Genomic DNA, 23381 nt, shown 5'->3' with positions numbered 1-23381 from the left:
TCACCGTGACTGTGTACTCAGTGTGATTTATGGGCACCGTCCAGATGTAATGCTTAAATCAAGACTGGAGATTGGAGGGAAATCGGCCTTCATTGAAACCTCTGTGGTTTGATTTTACAATTCCAACTCCGCTGACCCAGTTTGCCAGTGAGAAAAACCATTAGTAGCCATTCAGTGGAGCCCAAAGCAGATGCTTCTTATTGTTATCATCCTAACTATGAGCAAGAACACAGGGGTTTTTGGCAGGAACTTCTGTGCGCTCAGTAGAAAACAAAAAGGGCGGGAGAATAAAGCGAGCCAAAGACAGAGGAGACTTGGGCCCTCAATGCAGTCTGTTGCCCTAGGCCATCTTTATATGTTGCACAATGCTAACAGTTGGTTGTATTATTTTGCAAAAAAAGAGCTTATTTGACTGAATAAACTTCAATAAAAGAAATGATGTGGATTAGATTTAAAAGAACGATTTTGTGTAAAAAATGAATACTAGTTCTTGTTTAGTACAAGACTAACCATGGCATTAAACCAGGCTTTGTTTACCTCATTAATAACAGTGTTCTACACAGACCTGTCATTACCTCATGCTAATCAGATGATGGATTCGCGTACACTAGCCTCAGTGTGCAGTAGCACCAGACACACACACACACACAAGTCTGCGATACAGTGATTAATGCTTCTTCCCCTGTTTGTGTATTCGTCTATTTAGGCATTTCCAGAGCAGACCTCAGGAAATGTTGATTAAGTACTGCAGGACTATCTCTCTCTCTCCTTTTCTCTCTCTCTCTCCCATTTTCTCTCCGTGAGAGTAACAGTCTCTTTGACCTCAGCCTGGTTCTTCTGTAACACGCCACCGTCTAATTGGTGCTGGCAGGACACAGACTGTCCATGCTAACGATGGGGGCTAATTTAGCAGACGTATTAGCTCCGGGGTGACACGTCCAAAGTGTGCCAAACAAAAGAATGAAGAGCTAAAGCATCTGCAGTCAGACACCTGCTGCAGTCTGTTCATTCCTATCTCTGTCCAGTGGAGGATGTGTAGTATTGGGTTTAACCGGTTAGCATGGACACGTGAGCCCTGCTGCTGCCTTACAGTAACTACAGGCTCTGCTTGCATTTGTTATAGTTAATCAAAAGAGATTTTCTTAAGCTGCTGGCGCTATGCTAATCTTGTATGCAAAGAAGGGTTACTAAAAATGCAAAGAATAGGGGAAATGTTTCATTTGACCTGAATTTTTTCACTGACAGCCATTTAAATTTGTGTATTTTGACTAAATATTTTTTAGCAGGTAACATATTGCCTACACAACTATTCAACAGATTAGTGTAATTTTTTTATTATTTTAAATTAATAATATGCAACAAGGATGCAATAAATTGATCAAAAGTAACAGTAAAGACATCGAACTTTTAATTTATCAAAGAATTCTGTAGGGGGGGAAAAAACGTTTTCCTCAAAATACTAGGAAGCACAACAGTTTTTTGAATTGCTAATAATAATACAGATTTTTTGAATAGCAAATCAGCTTATTCTCGTAGTATTTCAACTTTATTCTCAAAATATTTTGACTTTATTCTTGTAAATTCAACTTTATTCTCAAAATATTTTGACTTTATTTTTGACTTTATTCTTAGTAATTTGACTTTATTCTCAAAATATTTTGACTTTATTCTCGTAATATGTAACAGGACTCGTCAGAAGCGTGAATAGATCCAAGTGCGAGCTTTATTGTACACATTGTAGTCAAGACAGGCAGGGTCAGACGCCAGCAAACAGAAACATCCAGGGCGAGACAAGAGCATAATCCAAAAAACAGGCAGAAGGTCAAAATACCAGAGATCAGTCCAAGGTATCAAGGCAATGAAATAAGGCTATGAAACTATGACAAGAACAATGGCTAAAACAAGAACAATGAAATAATGACCATGGAAAAACACTATGAAACAAGGAAAACGCTTGGTAGAGTCCGCACAGGCAAAACAATACTTCGCAACCTCCTGTTTGGCGTGGCCCTCCTTAAATGGCTGCCAAACAGGAAGTCACCAAAGAAGCGGCAGAGGGAGCGGTAACAGTCAGTACATGGGCAGGGGCTCCCTCTGCGTTACATAATATTTCAGCTTTATTCTCATAATTTCAGCTTTATTCTTGAAATATTTTTACTTTATTTTCATAATATTTATTTTATTTAAATTTTATTTTGACTTTATTCTTGTAATAATTTTAATATTTTGACTCTTGAAATTTTCAACTTTATTCTTGAAATATTTTGACTTCATTGTAATATTTCAATTTATTCAATTTTAGAAATATTTTGACTTCATTGTCGTAGCAATTCAACTTTATTCTCGAAGCATTCTGACGTTATTCTCATAATTTCAACTTTATTCTCGAAATATTTCAACTTTATTCTTGTAATATTTTAACTTTATTCTCGTAATTTCAGCTGTATTCTCGAAATATTTTGACTTTATTTTTTATAGTATTTCAAGTTTATTCTTGTAATTTTAACTTTATTCTTAAAATATTTCGACTTTATTCTCGTAATTTCAACTGTATTTCTCGAAATATTTTTACTTTATTCTCAAAATATTTTGACTTTATTTTCATAATATTTCGACTTTATTCTCAAAATATTTTGACTTTATTTTCATAATATTTCAACTTTATTCTCATAATTTCAACTTTATTCTCAAATTATTTTGACTTTATTCTCTAAATATTTTGACTTTATTCTCAAAATATTTTGACTTTATTTTCATAATATTTCAACTTTATTCTCGTAATATTTTGACTTCATTCTCAAAATATTTTGACCTTATTTTCATAATATTTCAACTTTGTTCTCGCAATTTCAACTTTATTCTCAAAATATTTTGACTTTATTCTCTAAATATTTTGGCTTTATTCTCGTAATTTCAACTTTATTCTCGAAATATTTCGACTTTATTCTCATAGTATTTCGACTTCATTCTCGTAATTTCGACTTTCGAAATATTATGTCTTTAATCTCATAATCTTAGATTTTGTTTCTCTTTTTTAAAAAAAAAAAAAACACTGCTGTACTTTTTAACGTTTTATTCATCAAAGATTCCTGGAAAAAGCACAACTGTTTCCAGAATTGATAATAAATCAGCATATTAGAATGCTTTCTGAAGGATCATGTGACAATGAAGACTAAAGTAATGATGCTGAAAATTCAGCTTTGCATCACAGAAATAAAATATATTATAAAGTACATTAAAATAGAAAACCACTATTTTAAATTGCAATAATATTTCACAGTGTTATTGTTTCTTTCTGTAGTTTTAATCAAATAAATGCAGGCTTGATGAGCAGAAAAGTCTTCTTTAAAAAAAAACCTTAAAAATGTATTTAATCATATTGTAAAATGTTAGTATACAGTATGTCTCTGTGGACTGGAGAGGAATTTCTGAAGTCATGTGTCAATTGCTTCATGCTGTATATCTGACTATTATCTTTTTTTTTTTTTGGTCCAGTATCACATCTAACAATAGTTCTGCTGTTCAGCCTAGGCCTCAGATAATATTTTATATAATGACAGCCACTTTTTTGCGTGAAGAGAATTCAGTCTTTGAAAACAATTGAAAAGTAGCAAAATTTCTTAGAGCTGAGGTTCTGATGAATAAAACATGAAATGGCAAAGGAACGTTATTTGGGTGAGAGTGTGAGGCTGAGAGAAAGAGAGAGAGAGAGAGAGAGAGGCTTTTTTCTCTGCAGCAGTAGCTTTTCCTCTGGAAGTGCTGAGGGCGGCTTGTATAGAGCCAGAGGGCTCTGCCTTTGAAACCCCTAATGAAGATCTTCTGCTGACAGCAGCCCTCACAGAGTGGCATCTGTAGCCCACATGTAGCATTTTTAAAAGGCATGTAGAAACGAAAGCCTTACAAGCGTCCCCAGCACAGGGAATACAAACTAATACACACAGGTACACACTCTGATAAATATAGGGGTTATTATTCTGAAAGACTGGCTTTAACTTTACAGCACTGGCCAAACCTTTTCGATTTACAGCTGTGTAAATCAGAATCGGGGGTTGATCATGGGTTAAACGCCTGACAGCTTTCAACCTGAGAAAAATAATGAAGCATAAATTAGCCAACAAAAGTGTCTATGTAAATCTATGCACTCTCAACAGGATAACAACAAAAATGAAATTTCGATAAAACAATTGCTAAAAAACGAACACATTGGCGCAATGCGATACATTAAAACAAAATCACTCCTATTACAGTTAATGAACTGTCTACACTAAACGTCCACTGTGGCACGTCAGTTGGCAGATGCCCCATTTCTATTTTTGATGTGCTACATGATTAGTTCAGCCACTAATTTCCTCACCCGCCTGAAATAAAATGTTTTTATTTGTTATGCATTTAAGGGACTCCTTATATCTGTTATATCAAAATCAGCTCATAAACTGAAAACAATAAAATTATAAAAATGACAGAATTTGACAGCCGAGACTTTGGAATATTTGTGGGTGCTCCCAATCTGGGCCATTTGCATGCGCATTAGGTCTAGAATATACTCTCAAAATATTATAACTTTAATCTTGTAATTGCTACGATTTTATTCTCGAAACATTTCAGTTTTATTCTTAAACTATTTTGGCTTTATTCTCGAAACATTTAGACTTTATTCTTGAAATTTCGACTTTATTCTCGAAATATTTCAACTTTATTCTCGTAATATTTTGACTTTATTCTTGTAATTCTGACTTTATTCTCATAATTTCAACTTTATTCTCATAATATTTAGGCTTTTTCTCATAATGTCGACTTTATTCTCATAATATTTCGACTTTATTCTTATAATATTTCGACTTTATTCTCATAATTCTGACTTTTTCCTCATAATTTTGACTTTATTCACATAATTTCGACATTCTCATAATATTTTGACTTTATTCTCGTAATTCTGACTTAATTCTCATAATTTCGACTTTATTCTCATAATATTTCAACTTTTTCTCAACATTTCGACTTTATTCTCATAATTTCGACTTTATTCTCATAATTTTGACTTTATTCTTATAATATTTCGACTTTATTCTCATAATTCTGACTTAATTCTCATAATTTCGACTTTTTTCTCATAATATTTCGACTTTTTCTCATAATTTTGACTTTATTCTCATAATTTCGACTTTATTCTCGTAATTCTGACTTAATTCTCATAATTTCGACTTTATTCTTATAATATTTCGACTTTTTCTCATAATTTTGACTTTATTCTCATAATTTCGACTTTATTCTCATAATATTTCGACTTTTTCTCATAATTTCGATTTTATTCTCGTAATTTCGACTTTATTCTCATAATTTCAACTTTATTCTCATAATTTCGACTTTATTTTCATAATATTTCAACTTTTTTCTCATAATTTTGACTTTAAGTCCAATAAAAGTACACAGATTACAAAAGAAACATAATGTAAATAAGTTGCCACCGAATAAGAATATGTGAGTAACTCAATTTTGACAAAAATGTCAGATAGAACCTTATAATTATAAGGCGAAGATATGTACTTATTGTTATGTATTTCACATCTTGTGGAAAAGTGGAAAAAATTTGGGTAACATAATTAGACTACTTTTTGATTACATTTAGAATACTTTATTTAGAAACGATAGTTAATATATGTGAACATATATGTACATATTTGTAATAAGACTGTTTGAATGAGCCATATATATGATTTACAAACTATTTGATCATACAGATAGTCATGAAAGCAGTTAAGACAAAAGCCTCAATTTTTATTGTCATACAATACACAGCTCATTGCTAATCTATTTTTTATTTTTTTTAATTCTTCTTGAAGGTATTAGAAGTATGTAATATAAATGTAATATAATCTAATTACAAGTACTTAAATTTTGGATAGATGTAAAATGGATGTAACCCGGATTACATGTAATCAGTTACTACCCAGCACTGCAGCATTAACTTCTCCATTGTTGTTCAGTTAGAATACTAATGGTTGGTTGGGTAGTATTTGTCCTCCAAAAAGTGACAGTGATGAGCGGTGCGTTTTATCCAAATTTGAACAGTTACAGTTTAATTAAAATTATTCCAATACATTTTTGCTAGAAATAATTTTTTTTTTCCAACCGATTTAATTTGCACTTGTGGAGTCAAGTTTACACTAAGTCTTTATGTAGGTTCTGAGACAACCTACATCGCTTTATCACCCCTAGTAGTGCAACAAGGCCATATTGCTGGTTATCAATATAAGATATGTTTTGGGAAATATAATACACATCATCCACTGGTCTATCGGTAACACTAGCCAACTTAACCAGCCTGGCAAGTAATAGATCTGCCTTGCCTACCTAAAACAAAGTTAAACCATTCTTATGTGCATTTGTCACAGCATGGTTGCAGCAGGGATAAATACAGCATTTTCAATTTATTCAAACACTCAAAAATAACAAAAAAAAAAAAAACTCAATATCCAAAATATCTAAAAACCAAACAGAGCAGAACACAACAAACATAGAACAAAGACTGACAGAAAACAGGCTCAGCATATACAAACACAAACTAATGAAAGCAATGAGAAACAGGTGTGGTGAATTAATCAATCAATGACTAACCAAGGTAACAATGGCGATATAACAACTCAAAGTCTATTGCAGACTTAGACCAAGAGGTAATCGACTGTGACAGCTTTAATGCTGCCTTCAAGTGTTACCGGAATTATCGTCAATATGAGTTTTCCTAATAATTAGAAGTGAACGCCTCAAGTTGTGTTTATATAATTTTGATACCAGAGTTTCCAAATTGGGTGGGCCATAAACTTTAAACATGGACAACCATTGCTGTTGTTAGTGCTATTCTCACAACAACATCACTTTGTCTATCGATAAAGTAGTGTATTTATAGACTATATAAATGATTATTTGAAGCAAATTGTATAATTTATAAAAAGTGAAATAAGGATGTATTTGACAGAAATTCCAAAATTCCAGAACTGTCAGCAAACTGCATATGTAGCGCGGTTTGATTGTCAACCAATGGGATGCTACATTTTATTCTTTCTGACAACAAAGCATTTGAATATGACAAGCTCATAATCATGACTTCATAAGTGGGAAATAGAAAATTTCCGATAGCATGTGAAGGCTGCATAAACATCAAATATATTTTAATTGGCTTTGAACAGTTTGTTATTATGATGATCTTTATGAATAATACATCTAGTGAATCATCCTGGGTCACGTTACACTATCTAAGGTTGTGTACAGACATGTAGTCTGGTTCACATCACCTTATCCGGCACATACATCACAGAAAGATTTATTGCCATACCACACCATATGAACAACTGCATTTCAAATGCCTTCAATACATGTCTACTGCCGATAGGCCTATTTTACTCCCAAGGTAAGAGACAAAATTTTATGTAAACCTGTCAAAACATACATTAATCTCCTTTGCAAAGGCTGAACAAAGACTTTCTCCCATATCCAAAACCTTGATGAAAAGCTAATGGTAGGTTTCAACATGTAGGTGGTTTATTTCAAGTACGTGACATTATTTATAGACAAGCATCAGTTCTTCGTCAATTCGAGTAAATAAACAGCACATGTGTTTAGCGGGTGGGTTTGTATGCACATATAGAGTTGGGGTTTTTGGCCAAGAAGCCTTTGAGTGTAAAATGAATCACAGCTGGCTTACGGACCGAACCCCCTTACAGGTGGGATGGATGGCCAACAATCACAGCACGGGTGTGAGAAATCAATAATTTTTACTATTTTCATTTGACAGATACATTTAACTAGAGATTGACTGATGTTTTATGACCGAGATGAGATGATTAATTATTATTTTTTATTTTTTGTTTGCTTCTTTCATGGTAATCGAATCTATGACCTTGGTATTGCCATCAGCAGAGCTTAATAAACACCGGATTCTGGCATATTCCTCAAATTGTTTGCACATAGTACAGGACAGTCATGATGGAAAATGAATAGCTATTTAAGAGACCATCAGAGTGTCCTATAAAACCCAGCCATATTATGGCATTTATGAGCACATTTCTGCATTGGACTGTGGCATCAGAAGGTCGACTTTTAATAGAGAAATATTTATGATTTTTTCCCCTCTACATTAGTTCCTACATGCTGTTTTATGAATAACCAACAATGTGTTGTGTCAAGAATCTCATTCTTTTTTGATTAAAAAGTCATCAGCTGCATTTTCATTCTGTTTCAGAAACAGGCATAAACCACTGCAGGCCTCATTTGCGTTGCCATTTTTAAGGTAAATGATATTTTAATGACTTAATTATGTTTAGTAACAAGAGTAATGCAATTCTGTATTCAGTCAGTGACTAACCCCAATCTGTTTGCACAGAAAAGTGGCACTTTTTTCCTTGTAAGCACTGCGTTTTTGTTTAGAGTTGATGTGTGTTGATTTATTGTTTAATTGTAATTTACACAGTGCTCGTGGGTGTAGGTGTACGTGTTAGTGTGGACATGTGTATGTGAGAGGAGGTGAAAGGGAGAGTGAGAGAAGGAGTGGGTGAACGTGTGTATATGCATGTGCATGACGTGTTCACATCTAAAATCTAGTGTAACTGAGACAATCGCTGACTTTAATGTCACTGGGAAAAATGGTTAATCAAGCTCCTTGATTTCTGTTACAGAGGCATAAATGTTCCACTTGCCTTATCACAGAACTGCTGCAGTCTGCTCAAATAGCGTGCAGTCACTCTAAGTCTGTCATCTAATGGCCTCAACTGTGTAAAATGCAACACAGGGAAGGTAAATTTCAAATGGCAGGCATGAAGAGCAGGGAAAAGCAGTAGACGATGCCGATTTGGTTTGTATAATCTACCCATTGCTCTCAAAATGGCATTGAGTGTTTCGCTAACCGTGTGACAAAACTTCTTTCTGCTGAGTGAGCGGTTAAAAATTGTCCAAATGAACTTTGAAGTCTATTAGAATAGAGAAAACAGGGACGTAAACAATTACACTGTAAAATAAGCTACTTCTACCTGATATAACCGATAAACATAGTTTTATTGGTATGTATAAAAGGGATAGTTCACCCAAAAATGAAAATTACACCAGATTTACTCATCCTCAAGCCTTCCTAGGTGTATAGGACTTTTTTCTTTCAGACAAATACAATTGGAGTTATATTTAAAATTGTCCTGACTCTTCCAAGCTTTATAATGAAAGAGAATGGTAAATGAGATTTTGAAGTCCAATAAAGTGCATCCATCCATCATAAGAAGTACTCCACATGGCTCTGGGGGGTTAATAAAGGCCTTCTGAAGCGAATCAATGCATTTTTTATAAGAAAAATATCAATTTTTAAAACTTTATAAACCATCTGTGGCTTCCACTAATTGTAGCACATGCGTTCACAAAAGAGTGGCTTTCCGTGCGTCCTTATTTTGCTGAGTTAGATGTGTTCAACATATTTTGTTGACCCTGGAACAACATTTTAATCCAAAAATGTAATCTTGACCACATCCTTACACCCAAACCTAACTTTACCCATGAGTAATCCCTAAAATCAGAAGAAATGATAGATGAATGACACTGATGTACAAGCACCAAACACTGATTGTAAGCCTAAACTTCACAAAAACTATAAACCGTTTTTTCAAATCTGATTGGTTAATCACAATGTTGTTCCAGGGTCAACAAAGATGCTGAGCCAGGAACATGTCATACTTGGTAAAATCAGGTTCTGCGTGGCTTTCCAGTGGATCTTTATTACAGAAACACTTTGATCCACTACAGAAGGTCTTTAGTAAGCCCCCAAAGCTGTGTGGAGCACTTTTTATGATGGATGGATGCACTTCATTGGATTTCAAAATCTCAACAGCCATTCACTGCCATTATAAAGCTTGGACAAGCCAGGACATTTTTTAATATAACTCTGAGTGTATTCGCCTGAAAGAAGACAGTCATATACACCTAAGGAAGGATGGCTTACATGATTTACTGAGGGTGAGTAAATCATGGGGTAATTTAAATTTTTGGGTGAATTATCCCTTTAATGTATTTAAGTTGATTCAGTGATGTTAAAGGGGTCATCGGATATAATAAGTTCATTTTAAAACAATTATTTTTCTTATAGTCTTTGTATAGTTTTATGTCAGTTTTGAAGGGGTCATCGGATGCCCATTTTCCACAAGTTGATATGATTATTTAGGGTCTTAATGAAAAGTCTATAATATACTTTGGTTAAAAAATCTCAATGGTAGTGTTAAACAACACCCTTTTTACCCTGTCAAAATCAGCTCTGCAAAAATCATCTCATTCTGGTCGAGGTTGCTTTAAATGCAAATGAGCTCTGCTCGCCCCGCCCCTCTCTTCTCTCTGTGGAGAGACGAGCATGTTTACTTTAGCCGCACTTAGCCGCTAAACTTGCTAACTAGCACATTATTAGGAAAGGCGATCTGCTGTAAGTGAAGCTTGATCACGAATGATTCACGTGAACATAAACGGATATATGTAGATCGGGAGGCGCATTCCCTTCACAAAAAAACATAATCCACTGCATCTTCAGCAGCTCAGATGTCGGGAGTAAATGACAACCAATACGTTCATTATTACATCCAGCAACACCACACCTCAATCGCTCAATTCTTGTCTAACTTACATCCCTGCTCTGGAATCAAAACAATGAGGTTGTTACAACTGATCTTAGGTAAGACGGTCATATCAATCAACTATCGTGGGAGCGGCCTCTGTGGGTGTGACGCCACAATGACAGGCATCTGAGAATGGCTCGATTTGAAAAAGGGGATATTATTTTTACAGATTAATTAAAAACCACTGCATGGATTTTTATCATTTTAGGGTAGATGTGTACATAAACCGCCAACACACATTAATGTTCAAACAGCATGTAAAAGTCAACTTAGCATCCAATGACCCCTTTAAATGATATTTTGGACTTAAATAAAACCAGTTAATTTAGATGTTTTCATTTTTTACTGTACTAAATCATGCATTCATTCTTTGTAGCTTGGAGTTATAAATGTCTATTTTCCATTCTTTAACTGATTAGGCTGCTTGTGCAAAAAATGTTTAGCAAAATTCTGCAAACAGAATTGTGATACTGTTTTCATACAACACTTGTATAAACAAGAAATTCATATTAGCCTATTAATATTTCTGACGGCAAAGGCAAAGCAAAGAGACCAGAACTGCAACATAATTCTCTGTTCAGCTTCTCCATTTCAACTTTCGCCTCAAGGAAGCACACCGAAGCCATTCACTTCTTATTCACTAATTGCTAGAGGTCCTTTTAAAGATTAAATAAGTGTTCGTCGGTAAACATTACTTTATCCCATTAGATCTGTCTCCATGGCTCATTTCCATCATCATTCCTGTGGTACTACTGCATTAATTTTGTTGGAATGCGCTGTCATTATCCGCATTCGGAGAATGAACCAAGAACCCAAATATGCTGCTGATGAATGGAGGAATTGTCAGTATTTTAATGGATGTCAAAGCTCAAGTATGAGACGGAGGTTAGGACAAGGTGAGGGGGGCTGAGGGCACTTTAACTCATACTGAACACATAAAAATCTCATACGAGATATTGAGGTATAGGAACCAGGGGTTGATGTTGCCAGCTCTGCAAACAGAAAAATACTGTTTCTCCTAAATATTGAGCATTTTGTCATTGTCATAAAAACTAAAGTAATTTTTGTACTTTGTACACTTGGTATTCCTCCTAGGAGTCAGTCTTGTTCCCAGTGTTTCAATCCACCTTACAATGTGTGTGATTGAATACAGGCCGAGTTTAATGAAATGGCATGCTTCGGTTAGAGTCCCCAGAACCAGGTTGGTTCAGCAGACTACTGTATTTCTCAGTGTTGTAGCTGAGAAAACAGGAGTTACCTCCTTATCTTCCCGTTTCACTCTCTTTTTTTTCCGCAGTCTCCCTTTTTTCCGCAGTCTGAGCTAGAGAGGCTTAATAATATCCCAGAGGCACGGATGAAACGCTCTCTCTCCGCAGTGTCTGTTTACCAAAGAGAGCGTTTGAAGTTGAGCTCAAGATGTCTTCATTTCTCCACCAGAGGAATGTTCCAACGGGAAAGATTCGTTATTCAAATGGGGGGGTACAAGAAGAAATGATGAGGGGAAAGGAAAGAAATCACCCTGTGTTTCCTAGATGTTCTATAAATATTCCTCAAGCAGAGGATGTCGTGGTTGGAAGCATCTTTGTTTATACGTATCAGAGAAAGCGTTGGAGGAACTAGCATTTCACGGCAGGATGGGTTAGTATTAGCGTCATATCAGTCTGAGTCTCCCACAGCTGTATTAGTCTGGCCATCATCATTAATTCATTGCACATTTCACTCTCTCAGGGCCTCCGTTCAAACATCTCCTTCATTTTAAATCTGAATACAATGGTCAAATGTCAGCTTTGCTCAACTTTTTGATAAAGTTGACACTGCACATAAAATAACTTGATTGAGGAAGACAGAGCTTAAAAAAGAAACGAGTATGCATGAAATGTAACATGAACACATTTCTAAAATGAAAATTAGGACATTTGTTCTAAATATATACTAAATACAACAACAACAACAAAAGTAACCTGATTTACATAATCAAGCTGGACTTTCGAATGCTACATATAGGAAAGAAAACCGTCCAGGATCTACTAAAATGAACTAGAATGAATCTAATTTCTAATGCTACATGTTTGAGAGAGAACCATTTATGATGAATTAAGTCACTACAATTAATTGGGTCTCTAAAGCTATATGTGTGAGAGAGCCGCTTAGGATGAGCCGATTCACTAGAATGAATCGGATTTCTAATGCCACGTGTGAGAGAGAAACATTTAGGATGAACCGATTCACTAGAATGAATTGGATTTCTAATGCTACATGTGTGAGAAAGAACAGCTTAGGATGAACCCATTCACTAAAATTAATCAGATTTCTAATACGACATATGTGAGAGAATCATTCAGGATGAACCGATTCACTAGAATGAATTGGTTTTCTAATGCTACGTCTACGTATGAGAGAGAACCGTTCAGGATGAACTGATTCACTAGAATTAATCAGCTTTGTAAAGCTACGTGTGTGAGATAGAACCATTTAGAATGAACCAATTCACTAGAATAAACTGGATTTCTAATTCTACATGTATGAGAGAGAACCATTTTGGATGAACTGATTCACTAGAATGAACTGGATGTCTAATGCTGCATGTATGAGAGAGAACCATTTTGGATGAACTGATTCACTAAAATGAACAAGATTTCTAAGCTACATGTGTAAGAAAGAACCATTTAGGATGAACCAATTCACTAGAATAAACCGGATTTCTAATTCTACATGTGTGAGAAAGAACCATTTAGAATGAACCGATTAACTAGAATGAATCATATTTCTAATGCTACATATGTGAGAGAACCGTTCAGGATGAACCGATTCACTAGAATGAACTAGATTTCTAATGCTATGTATGAGAGAGAACCGTTCAGGATGAACTGATTCACTAGAATTAATCAGCTTTCTAAAGCTACGTGTGTGAGATAGAACCATTTAGGATGAACCAATTCACTACAATGGATCAGATTTCTGATGCTACATATGTGAGAGAACCTTTCAGGATGAACCCATTCACTAAAATTAATCAGATTTCTAATGCTACATATGTGCGAGAACCGTTCCGGATGAACCGATTCACTAGAATGAACTGGATGTCTAATGCTGCATGTATGGGAGAGAACCATTTAGGATGAACTGATTCACTAAAATGAACCAGATTTTTGAGCTACATGTGTAAAAAAGAACCATTTAGGATGAGCCGATTCACTAGAATGAATCGGATTTCTAATGCCACGTGTGAGAGAGAAACATTTAGGATGAACCGATTCACTAGAATGAATTGGATTTCTAATGCTACATGTGTGAGAAAGAACAGCTTAGGATGAACCCATTCACTAAAATTAATCAGATTTCTAATACTACATATGTGAGAGAACCGTTCAGGATGAACCGATTCACTAGAATGAATTGGTTTTCTAATGCTACGTCTACGTATGAGAGAGAACCGTTCAGGATGAACTGATTCACTAGAATTAATCAGCTTTCTAAAGCTACGTGTGTGAGATAGAACCATTTAGGATGAACCAGTTCACTACAATGGATCAGATTTCTGATGCTACATATGTGAGAGAACCTTTCAGGATGAACCCATTCACTAAAATTAATCAGATTTCTAATGCTACATATGTGCGAGAACCATTCCGGATGAACCAATTCACTAGAATGAACTGGATGTCTAATGCTGCATGTATGGGAGAGAACCATTTAGGATGAACTGATTCACTAAAATGAACCAGATTTTTGAGCTACATGTGTAAAAAAGAACCATTTAGGATGAACCAATTCACTAGAATAAACCGGATTTCTAATTCTACTGTGAGAGAGAAGTGTTTGTAATGAACTGATTCACTAGAATAAACTGGACTTTTAATGATACATGTGTGAGTGAGATCCATTCAGGATGAACCCGATTCACTAGAATGAATTGGATTTCCAATGCTGCATGTGTGGAAGACAACCATTTAGAATGAACTTCTCAACTCTACATAAATGATGATAGAAAGAACTGTTTATGATTCACTATGAACTGAAATTTCCAACAATACCAGAGAAAAAGAACCGTTTAGGATGAACCAGTTTGAAGTGGACACTGCAAAGCTACATACGAGAAAATAATTTCTGATAAACACAATGATCAATTGGACATTTTTATGCTACATACACAAATACAGAAAAAGGACTGCCTGAACGAATCAGTCTTTCTGTCTCTGTGTTTGAGAGACAGAGGCGTTAAGATTCTTTGCATTGATTCTTTTGTCACAATTAAGTAGCATTTGGTCACGCTACATGGCTTTTTGTTGGAAAAGTAGCTACTTAAATCTGTTTATAAAACAGCTGAGCTCACACTACTGATTTTGTTAAGTTAGCAGTGTTAATTAATTCTGTTTGGTTTTATCTTTACTTGCTTAAGCTTGACAGATGGCTAAGCCTCAGTGAACTTTAAAAATGGAGGTAAAGTTTGTTTTCAGTTGTCCTCAGTACAATGTGTTTCTTTTTTCAAAGAGTAAAAAACGAATATATAATTCATTGCTACTATTTTAACAATTTTTAGTACATTGATTATCATTTTGGTTTTAAATGTACTGTTTAAAAAAAATACAACCTAATGAAATCTTTAGCTAGTGAAAATTATGAAAAACAATCCAACCCACTGCACAGAACCATCCCCATTATTAAGGCCCTTAGTGACAATCTTTCTACCTATATTTTGTCTAGAAAACATGTCTAACCTTTTACGAAAAAGACACATCCCACTCAGAGTATGCTGTAGCATAATGATTTTGTTATTTGTGTTGTCTGTGTATTCAGCGTACAGGAAGAGAGAGAACAACTGAGACTGAGCCATCGAGCGCCACGGTATCGGCCTTCTGTCCTGCGGCTGAACAGCTACTTATCAGGTCACATAAGCCACCCATTGATTCCCATTACTGAATCTTGTTATTGTTGGTTTGTATGGCTCAAGGGAGAGTTTACTGCTTGCCACTTAAATCAGTTGACTTACAGTGTTCCATTTGTGCTCATTAAGGCACGGGTCATTGAAGGGCAACATGCCTTCGTCACAGTTTGGGGAAAATAGATCATTTCACACTCGATTTAAAGCACAATGGAGTGCCATTAAAGTTCCTGTAAACATTTATGTTTCTATTAACAAAAAATACATAATTTGCATTTGGGGGTTTGGAGTTTGTTTGATGTGCACGCCAGTTAATATTACTTTTGGATGAAGGGAAATTCTGACCACAAAGTCTAGACTCATTTCCAAAAATGTTTCAAAACTGTCACGGAAGAAGCTGTAACATGTAGCAGCCCTTATGCTGATAGCCAAAGGTCTGGTTTGTTAAACTACATTCGGTTTACATAAGGCAGGTCTGTGACATCTTATTTGAAATGTTGCAGGTTTCACTGATACTATGTGATTTTTTTTTTTTCTTCCAGGCAGATTTGAAAGACGGAGCAGAGAAAGATAATGCATTTACCAGAGTCTATTACACTGTACTTCTAAAGGTTTGAACATCCTGTGACCTCGCTGTAAAGCGAGCTTCGCTTCTGACGGCACAGATGAGTCTGGATCTGGATGCCGGTTCTATGTTTTCTGGCCTTGGAGGAGAAGAGAGGGTGGAGGCCGGGGTCATCATCATCGTCTGCCCTGGGCCTTCAGAGAGACACGATCACAGGCCTGGCAGCTCCTCTGACAGTACTGAAAAGCCTCTGATTGAAGATGCTCTGGAAGAGAGTGAGCCAGAAAGGGAGAGACAGACAGAGAGAGAGAAGGTGGAATATGGTCGGAGGGAATGAAACAAGCAGTCAAACTGTCAAGTGAGTCGTAAAATAGCTCCCACTTTGCCGAAGGACACTGCTCATCCTTTCCTGACAGCTCTCTTTCTCTTCCGCCCCTCCCTTTCTGTTTTTCCTCTCTGGTTGCAATCTCTTTTTGTCTTTTAACAAATCTTTTTTGTTTTTTGTTTTTTAACTATTATCTATCAACCTTATTTCTCTTTAAAAACTTTAAACTCATATACAAACTATGAACACACATACACTCACAAATATACTGTAGGGGAGATGACATATTATTGTCTTTTTTTTTCCCTCCAGTGCATATTTCTCAGGTTTGTGGTTTGTGGTTTGTTTTTGAGAGACAGTTTCTATAGACATATACCTAAAGTCTGGGCTGCAAAAAAGTTAAGGATTTTTACCATCATTGCTCAGGGGAAAAAAAATGTTAGCTATGTTATCACACTATCTGGGGTAAGTTGTCACAATAGATCCTGTTATTAAACAATATAGGCTATATATATTAAAGGGGTCATCGGATGCCCATTTCCACAAGTTGATATGTTTAATTAGGGTCTTAATGAAAAGTCTATAATATACTTTGGTTAAAAATTCTCAATGGTAGTGTAAAACAACACCCTTTTTACCTTGTCAAAATGAGCTCTGTAAAGATCATCCTTGGTCGAGGTTGCTTTAAATGCAAATGAGCTCTGCTTGCCCCGCCCCTCTCTTCTCTCTGTGGAGTGACGAGCCTGTTTACTTTAGCCGCATTTAGCCGCGTTTAACTGTTAAAGTTGCTAACTAGCACATTATTAGCAAAGGTGATCGCAAATATTCATAAAAAAACCCTTATACTCACTTCTGCTGTAAGTGAAGCTGAATCACGAATGATACATAGACGGATATATGTAGATCGGGAGGCGCATTCTCTTCACAAACGTAATCCACTGCATCTTCAGCAGCTCAGATGTCGAGAGTAAATGACAACCACTACGTTCATCATTACATCCAGCAACACAACACCTCAATCGCTCAATTCTTGTCTAACTTACATCCCTGCTCCAGCATCAGAACAATGGCGGTGGGACTGTTGCAGCTGATCGGTGGTAAGACACTCATGTCATTTAACTATCGTGGGAGCGGCCTGTCGGTGTGACGCCACAATCTGAGACGGCATCTGAGAATGGCTCGATTTGAAAAAGGGGATTTTATTTTTACAGATTAATTAAAAACCACTGCATGGATTTTAATCATCATAGGGTAGATTTGTACATACACTGCCAACACACATTAATGTTCAAACAACATGTAAAAGTGAACTTAACATCCGATGACCCCTTTAAAGGCTTTTTAGCCACAGCAAATTCAAACATTAAAGGTGACCTATTATGCCCCTTTCCACAAGATGTAATATAAGTCTCAGGTGTCACCAGAATGTGTCAGTGAAATTTCAACTCAAAATATACCCCACAGATCATTTATTATATAATTTTAAAAATGCCTATTTTGAGTGGAAGCAGAAACACGCTATTTTTTTACCTATGTCTCTTTAAATGCAAATGAGCTAATGCTCTCCGCCCCCTTTTCCAGAATAGAGCTGTGCCTTTGTGCCAAAAAACATCTGTCTGAAAAAAACATTGTGCTGAAATCATGCGTTTTAAAGCCGTATTCGTTTAAACGTCTGATATGCGGTTTCATCTGAAGCATGCGCACAGAAAGTGGCTGTCACATGGCATGTGACTACTAAACTAAGTTCTCTTTCATGTCTTATTGCACTTAAACTCTCAAATACAAGTTTATGTTAAAGACACACATGAGTTACAAAATCAGTCGGTTATGTCTGTGAAGGTAAACAGCTGGGAAAGAAATTGTATGTTTATATTAGATCTGTGTGGCAGCGGCGTAATATACAGTAAATAAAATCAATAAATCCACTGTTCTCTTGTTTCCTCTGAGGCTGGGACTCTAAATAGCATTCTGTGCTGTCTGTGCAGCCATTGACAGAACAGTTAGCATGCTTTGCTCGAACTTTTGCCATGGCGTTAGAACTGATACACTGCTGTCGCTTGTGGAAACAAAATGGCGGCGCGGTGGATGGAAACATGCTGATTAGGGGCGGCAATACTATAATAAGATCCCGTTGCGATGTCATGGGGGAGCGAAATCTGATCAGCTTATTTTTTCACATCTATGCAGAGAAAGGCTTACCACAACAAAATAATGGGTTGTCCTTTTTCACGTTTTCTGGGTTGGTAGATGCACCAAGGACCCATTTATAACACTTAAACATGGAAGAAGTCAAATTTTCATAATATGTGCCCTTTAAGACAATTATGAAACACTCATGAAACATCAAAAATGTGAAAGGTAATGCATAAAGATATCAAAGCTTTGCTTTGATGCACAAATATTATGATTAAAAATGGCATTTATGAAAAACACCCTTGGCCTGAAAACATTGTACAACCTTTTAGTTAACATCTGTGACTCAGCAGCTATTGCAAAAACATGATGCTATTGAAATTGCTGTTTGATGGGCAGACATTCTAAACAATATTCTAAAACTTTCTTGTTGGATTTTTGATTTTAGATATTTGGATATAGCACTTGTGACAGCTTCGTATTCTCTGTCTCACCATCGTGACCTTTTGACCCAGGAAATGTTCTATTCTGCCTTTCCTCCTCTGGTGCTCTTTCTTCCTTTACTTTCCCACACATGGTCTCTGTTAAATCCCAGAGCTGTTCCGACTCTTCTCACTTACAGAATCAGTGTGACGTGTGAAATCCCAACATGATGCAATAGAAATATGATGAAACATCCCTGTAAATCTCTTGCTCATTATTTCCCTTTATCTACAGCATTTTTAAGAACACACATAACATTGTGTAAGTAATGCTGGTAATGTTGTTGTTGTTTTTACCTATTAAAATCTATATTAGATTTTTTTTCTGTAATACAAATATGACTCAAAATTGATAAAGATGTGATTACACATATTTTTCACCAACTATAACAGCATTACCAACTGGCAATTCTGAACACTGCATACGTGTCTATCAGGTTTTTTGGGATTATTTATATAATATATTACTATATATACATTTATTCATCATTTTATTAAGTTTTTAGATTTCTATTTAGCTTAATTTTTTAAATTTTATTTTTAAGTCAGTTTTAATTTTAGTAAATTTACTTTTTAGTTAGTTGCCAAAGCGACATTTCTAATTTGCTTTTAAGTGTAAATTTTAGATCAATTTTTTTTTTTTTCTTGTTTTCAGTTACTGAAAATTATTTTTAATTGTTTTAGTTTTATTTAATGACACCACTGATGTCTGTTTACATTTTGGTGTCAAAACATGCCTTCAAAACCTTACGCAAACCTAATCATAATGAGCTGATTTTTGATTGTTACCTTTGTAACTGTAACATAATTCCTCTGTCAAACATGCTGAAACATCTTGTGCAGTTTTTAAGAAAAAGTCTTCATTATAAACTAGTGATTCAGCAGAGATGCTTTACACAATTCAGCAGATAGAGCTAAAACAGCCAGAGGGAGGTATAAAGAGTTTAAACTCAGCTGGGAAAGTCTCTCTTCAAAACACCTCATGCATCATTATTTATTCAGAGCTCTTGTGATACATTGTGCAAGTCAACAGTGCACAGTGTTGGGCGGCCTGTTACCAGCTGATTAGATCTGGAGAACAGTCTGAGCTTTCCTCAAATAGTAAGTCCACATAAAGTTTTGGCCAGTGGAAACTTTACCAGAGTGATAGATGTGGGTAAAAGGCAAAGTTCAAAAGAAAACTGATAAAAGATCATAAATAAATCATGGATCAAAAATGTATTATTTTTTCATGACTTTATTCCCATCGCTGTTCTTTTATTCTTCCAGTTGCGGTTTAGTGCAATTACGTCATTCCAAACCTGTATGTTATTAATTTTTCCATTGAACACAATTTCAAAATCACATTTTCACCAGAGAATCTACAACTCTAGTCTGGTAAATAAGAATCTCTTGAAGCCATTGGATAGCTCTGAGAAAACACACCCCAATTTAAGTCATAAATCTGAGGCAAAATGTACACGTTTCATGTTGTGGATCACATTTCAGTTTGATTTATTCAAACTGTCTGAATAAAAGAGAAAAACAACAAGCTCAGCAATTGAAGTTTCCATACAATGATCAACTCTCTTTCATCTGGTTACACAAATCAAACATCATCCTCTGCTGTACTTCAGCAAACACTTTGCCAAAACTGGAAGAAAAAAAAAATGCGGTCAGTTGTCAGGGAGAACAGAAATGCACCAATGTCAAAATCATCTCTCAGCATCTCAATTTTGATCCAAAACAGTGAATGTCAATCCATCTTTGGAGATTTATTGACATCGCCGCTCCTTTGTTCTTTTAACAGGATTTTTTCAATACATGCACTCAAAGGCCTTGGAAAGCAAGCGGCCTCTGAGACTGAGGCGCCGTGGGATGAGCTGATTGATGGATGTGGGCATGCAGGGGGAATATAAATGCTGGCCTCTGATTCCTGCCTCCCCAGGGAGACACAGGACTTTCCCTTTTATGACCAGGAGCTTGCAGTGATTCTTCTGCTGCCTGGAGAGACTCCTAACTGAGCCTCACAGATTAAACTGAGGAACAGGACACTAAGCAGATGAGATGTTCTTGGCTATGTGCAGGCTGATATAATACCTTTTTCATCTAACACTCACTTAAATTTAATTTATATTAAAGATACATATTGATGTCTTTATACATTATTTTATGATTCTGAAAGAGCCCTTCTTGCTTCAAAAACCTGCAATGACGTTAGTGTCTTACCTTTGTTCCTTTCCGTCAGTGCTGGATTTTTTCACTTAGACTGCTGCTCTCTTGATAATGGCAAACTGTCTCTGTTCAGACAGTTCAGAGAGCTTCTACGGAGCTGTGGGATTATTGTAACTTCACATTTTCTTGGACAATTTAATAAAAGACAGTTTATATCCACCGTCATATTCATGTGAAGGGGATTTATTCTTGAAATGAAATATTGTTGATGTGTATAGCAGCTTACTCAAGAGGCTGAACGAGGCTTTGAAATAGTGGTTTCTCAATGAAAATATACTGCATAACCATTAAAGTTGATTTTTACAAGCCCCCGGGGTATGTGCGTGTATGTTTGTGTAAAGGTACAATATATAAGCAATCCCAAAGGCTGTCAACAAGCTATATATTCGCTCGCTCGCTCACTCGCTCGCTCTCATGCTTGCCGTTTGAAGCAACGATAACACCATACAATGTTAATGAAACTAAACAGTCTAGACTGTAAATTCTCATTGAGATGAATCACATTTGAGATCATAAACTGGCCTACAAAGACTAAACACAGTAACTACATATTAGGTCAATATTATGACTGAAATTGACTCTCTCGAAGTTTAAGTCAGACTCACGCTACAGGAGTTTTAGGCCGATTTATCCCTGATTTACCCTTCCTGACAATCTGAGAAAAAATCTTGCGCAGGACCTCAGTTGGTTCTGATGTTCTGCACAGATTATCTGGTAATGTGAGGCGTTCACAGTTCACAGATCAAATCTTAAACCGCTCCAATCATATCAAACATGTTTTAAAATCAGTATGATTACGTCAGTACTTTCACAATAGCCGATGTGCAACCACGAAACAAGCTGCCGTACAGGTTTGCTGGACAGTGGGAATAGAAGAATGGTTTGCGAAAGTTTGACAACAACATGACAGCCTGTATAATGTGTTGAAAACATTTCACAACCATATAGACAATGTGCGTGTTGCAACCAGATTTCATAATTGGTTAGGATCTTAAAACTCCCGTGTGAGCGCAGCTTTACACAGAACTGCAATGCTTTTCCATTGTTTGTCTAAGTAACATGCACTAGACTAATACGTTTGGATAGTTGAGTTTGTGTTTTGTGTCTCCAGCATGACAGAAGCTCTTAAAAAGCTTTTAATTGAAAAGAAGTTCAAGTTTTAAAGGAGTCATTGGATGCAAAATTCACTTTTACATATTGTTTGAACATAAATGTGTGTTGGTTATGTGTGTGTGCACATCCACACTATAATGATAAAAATCCACAAAGTGATTTTTTTTTTAAATTCCTACAAATCATTACCAAGCCATTGTCAGATTCTTGGCTGTGTGATGTCACATAGACCCAGGCCACTCCCACGATTGTTGATTGACATGGCCGTCTTACCTTAGACCCGCTCTGAGTGACCTGAGTGAGCTGTGAACAGTCCGCCGTTGTTTCAATGCCGGAGCAGGAGTAGACAAGAAAGTCTCCTAGGCGTTTTATTGTTGGATGTAGTAATGAACATAGCCACTGAAGACGCAGAGGATTCCTTACGTTTTTAAAGGGAATGCACCCCACGATCTACCTAACTGTGTCTATGTTTGTGCAAATCATTCGTGATCCAGCGATACACAGCTGTTTTTGACAAGGTAAAAAGGGTGTTGTTTTACACTACCATTGAGAAATTTTAACCAAAGTATGTTATAGGCTTTTCATTAAGACCCGAAAGAATCATATCAACTTGTGAAAAAATACAATACAAATGTACGTAAGTTACGATTGTTTTATTACATTATGTATTTTAATGTTTTTGTTCAGTAAAACTATTTGATCCAATTATTATTGCCTCGTTGCTATACTGTATGTATTTTATGTATATTTAATTTTAAAAATTATTATTTTTTTAATTTATTGTTTACTACGTCTACTTTTATTACCACAAAAAATGATCAGATTACTTGATTAATCATCAAAATTGATTACTCGATTACCAAAATATTCATTAGTGACAGACCTATGCTGATGTATTTACTGCGCAATGCCTTTATACTGTAGTCAAGTCACCTTTATTTATATAAAATAGACAGGGAAGTAACAAAACCAGTACTGCACACTTCATTAAATATATAAACTAAATTCTGCAGTAAAGCAGCTCTAAAAAGAC

General features: G+C 35.7%; 1 long non-coding RNA gene across 2 annotated transcripts in view; it reads left to right on the top strand.

Moving 5' to 3' along the window:
* Window positions 1-23381, top strand: part of LOC127182579 (uncharacterized) — a 47446-nt gene that overhangs the window by 23443 nt on the left and 622 nt on the right. The window contains exons 3-5 of one of the 2 annotated variants that reach the window (XR_007829926.1): window positions 15432-15520; window positions 16059-16439; window positions 20811-21525. This is a non-coding gene — a long non-coding RNA (uncharacterized LOC127182579). Of the gene's footprint in view, window positions 1-15431; window positions 15521-16058; window positions 16440-20810; window positions 21526-23381 lie in introns of those variants that run through there. The other variant, XR_007829927.1, reaches the window with a different exon arrangement.

The sequence above is a fragment of the Labeo rohita genome, chromosome 20 (genome assembly GCF_022985175.1).
Source record: "Labeo rohita strain BAU-BD-2019 chromosome 20, IGBB_LRoh.1.0, whole genome shotgun sequence".
Classification (NCBI taxonomy): domain Eukaryota; kingdom Metazoa; phylum Chordata; class Actinopteri; order Cypriniformes; family Cyprinidae; genus Labeo; species Labeo rohita.
This window is presented reverse-complemented; position numbering and strand designations above follow the sequence as displayed.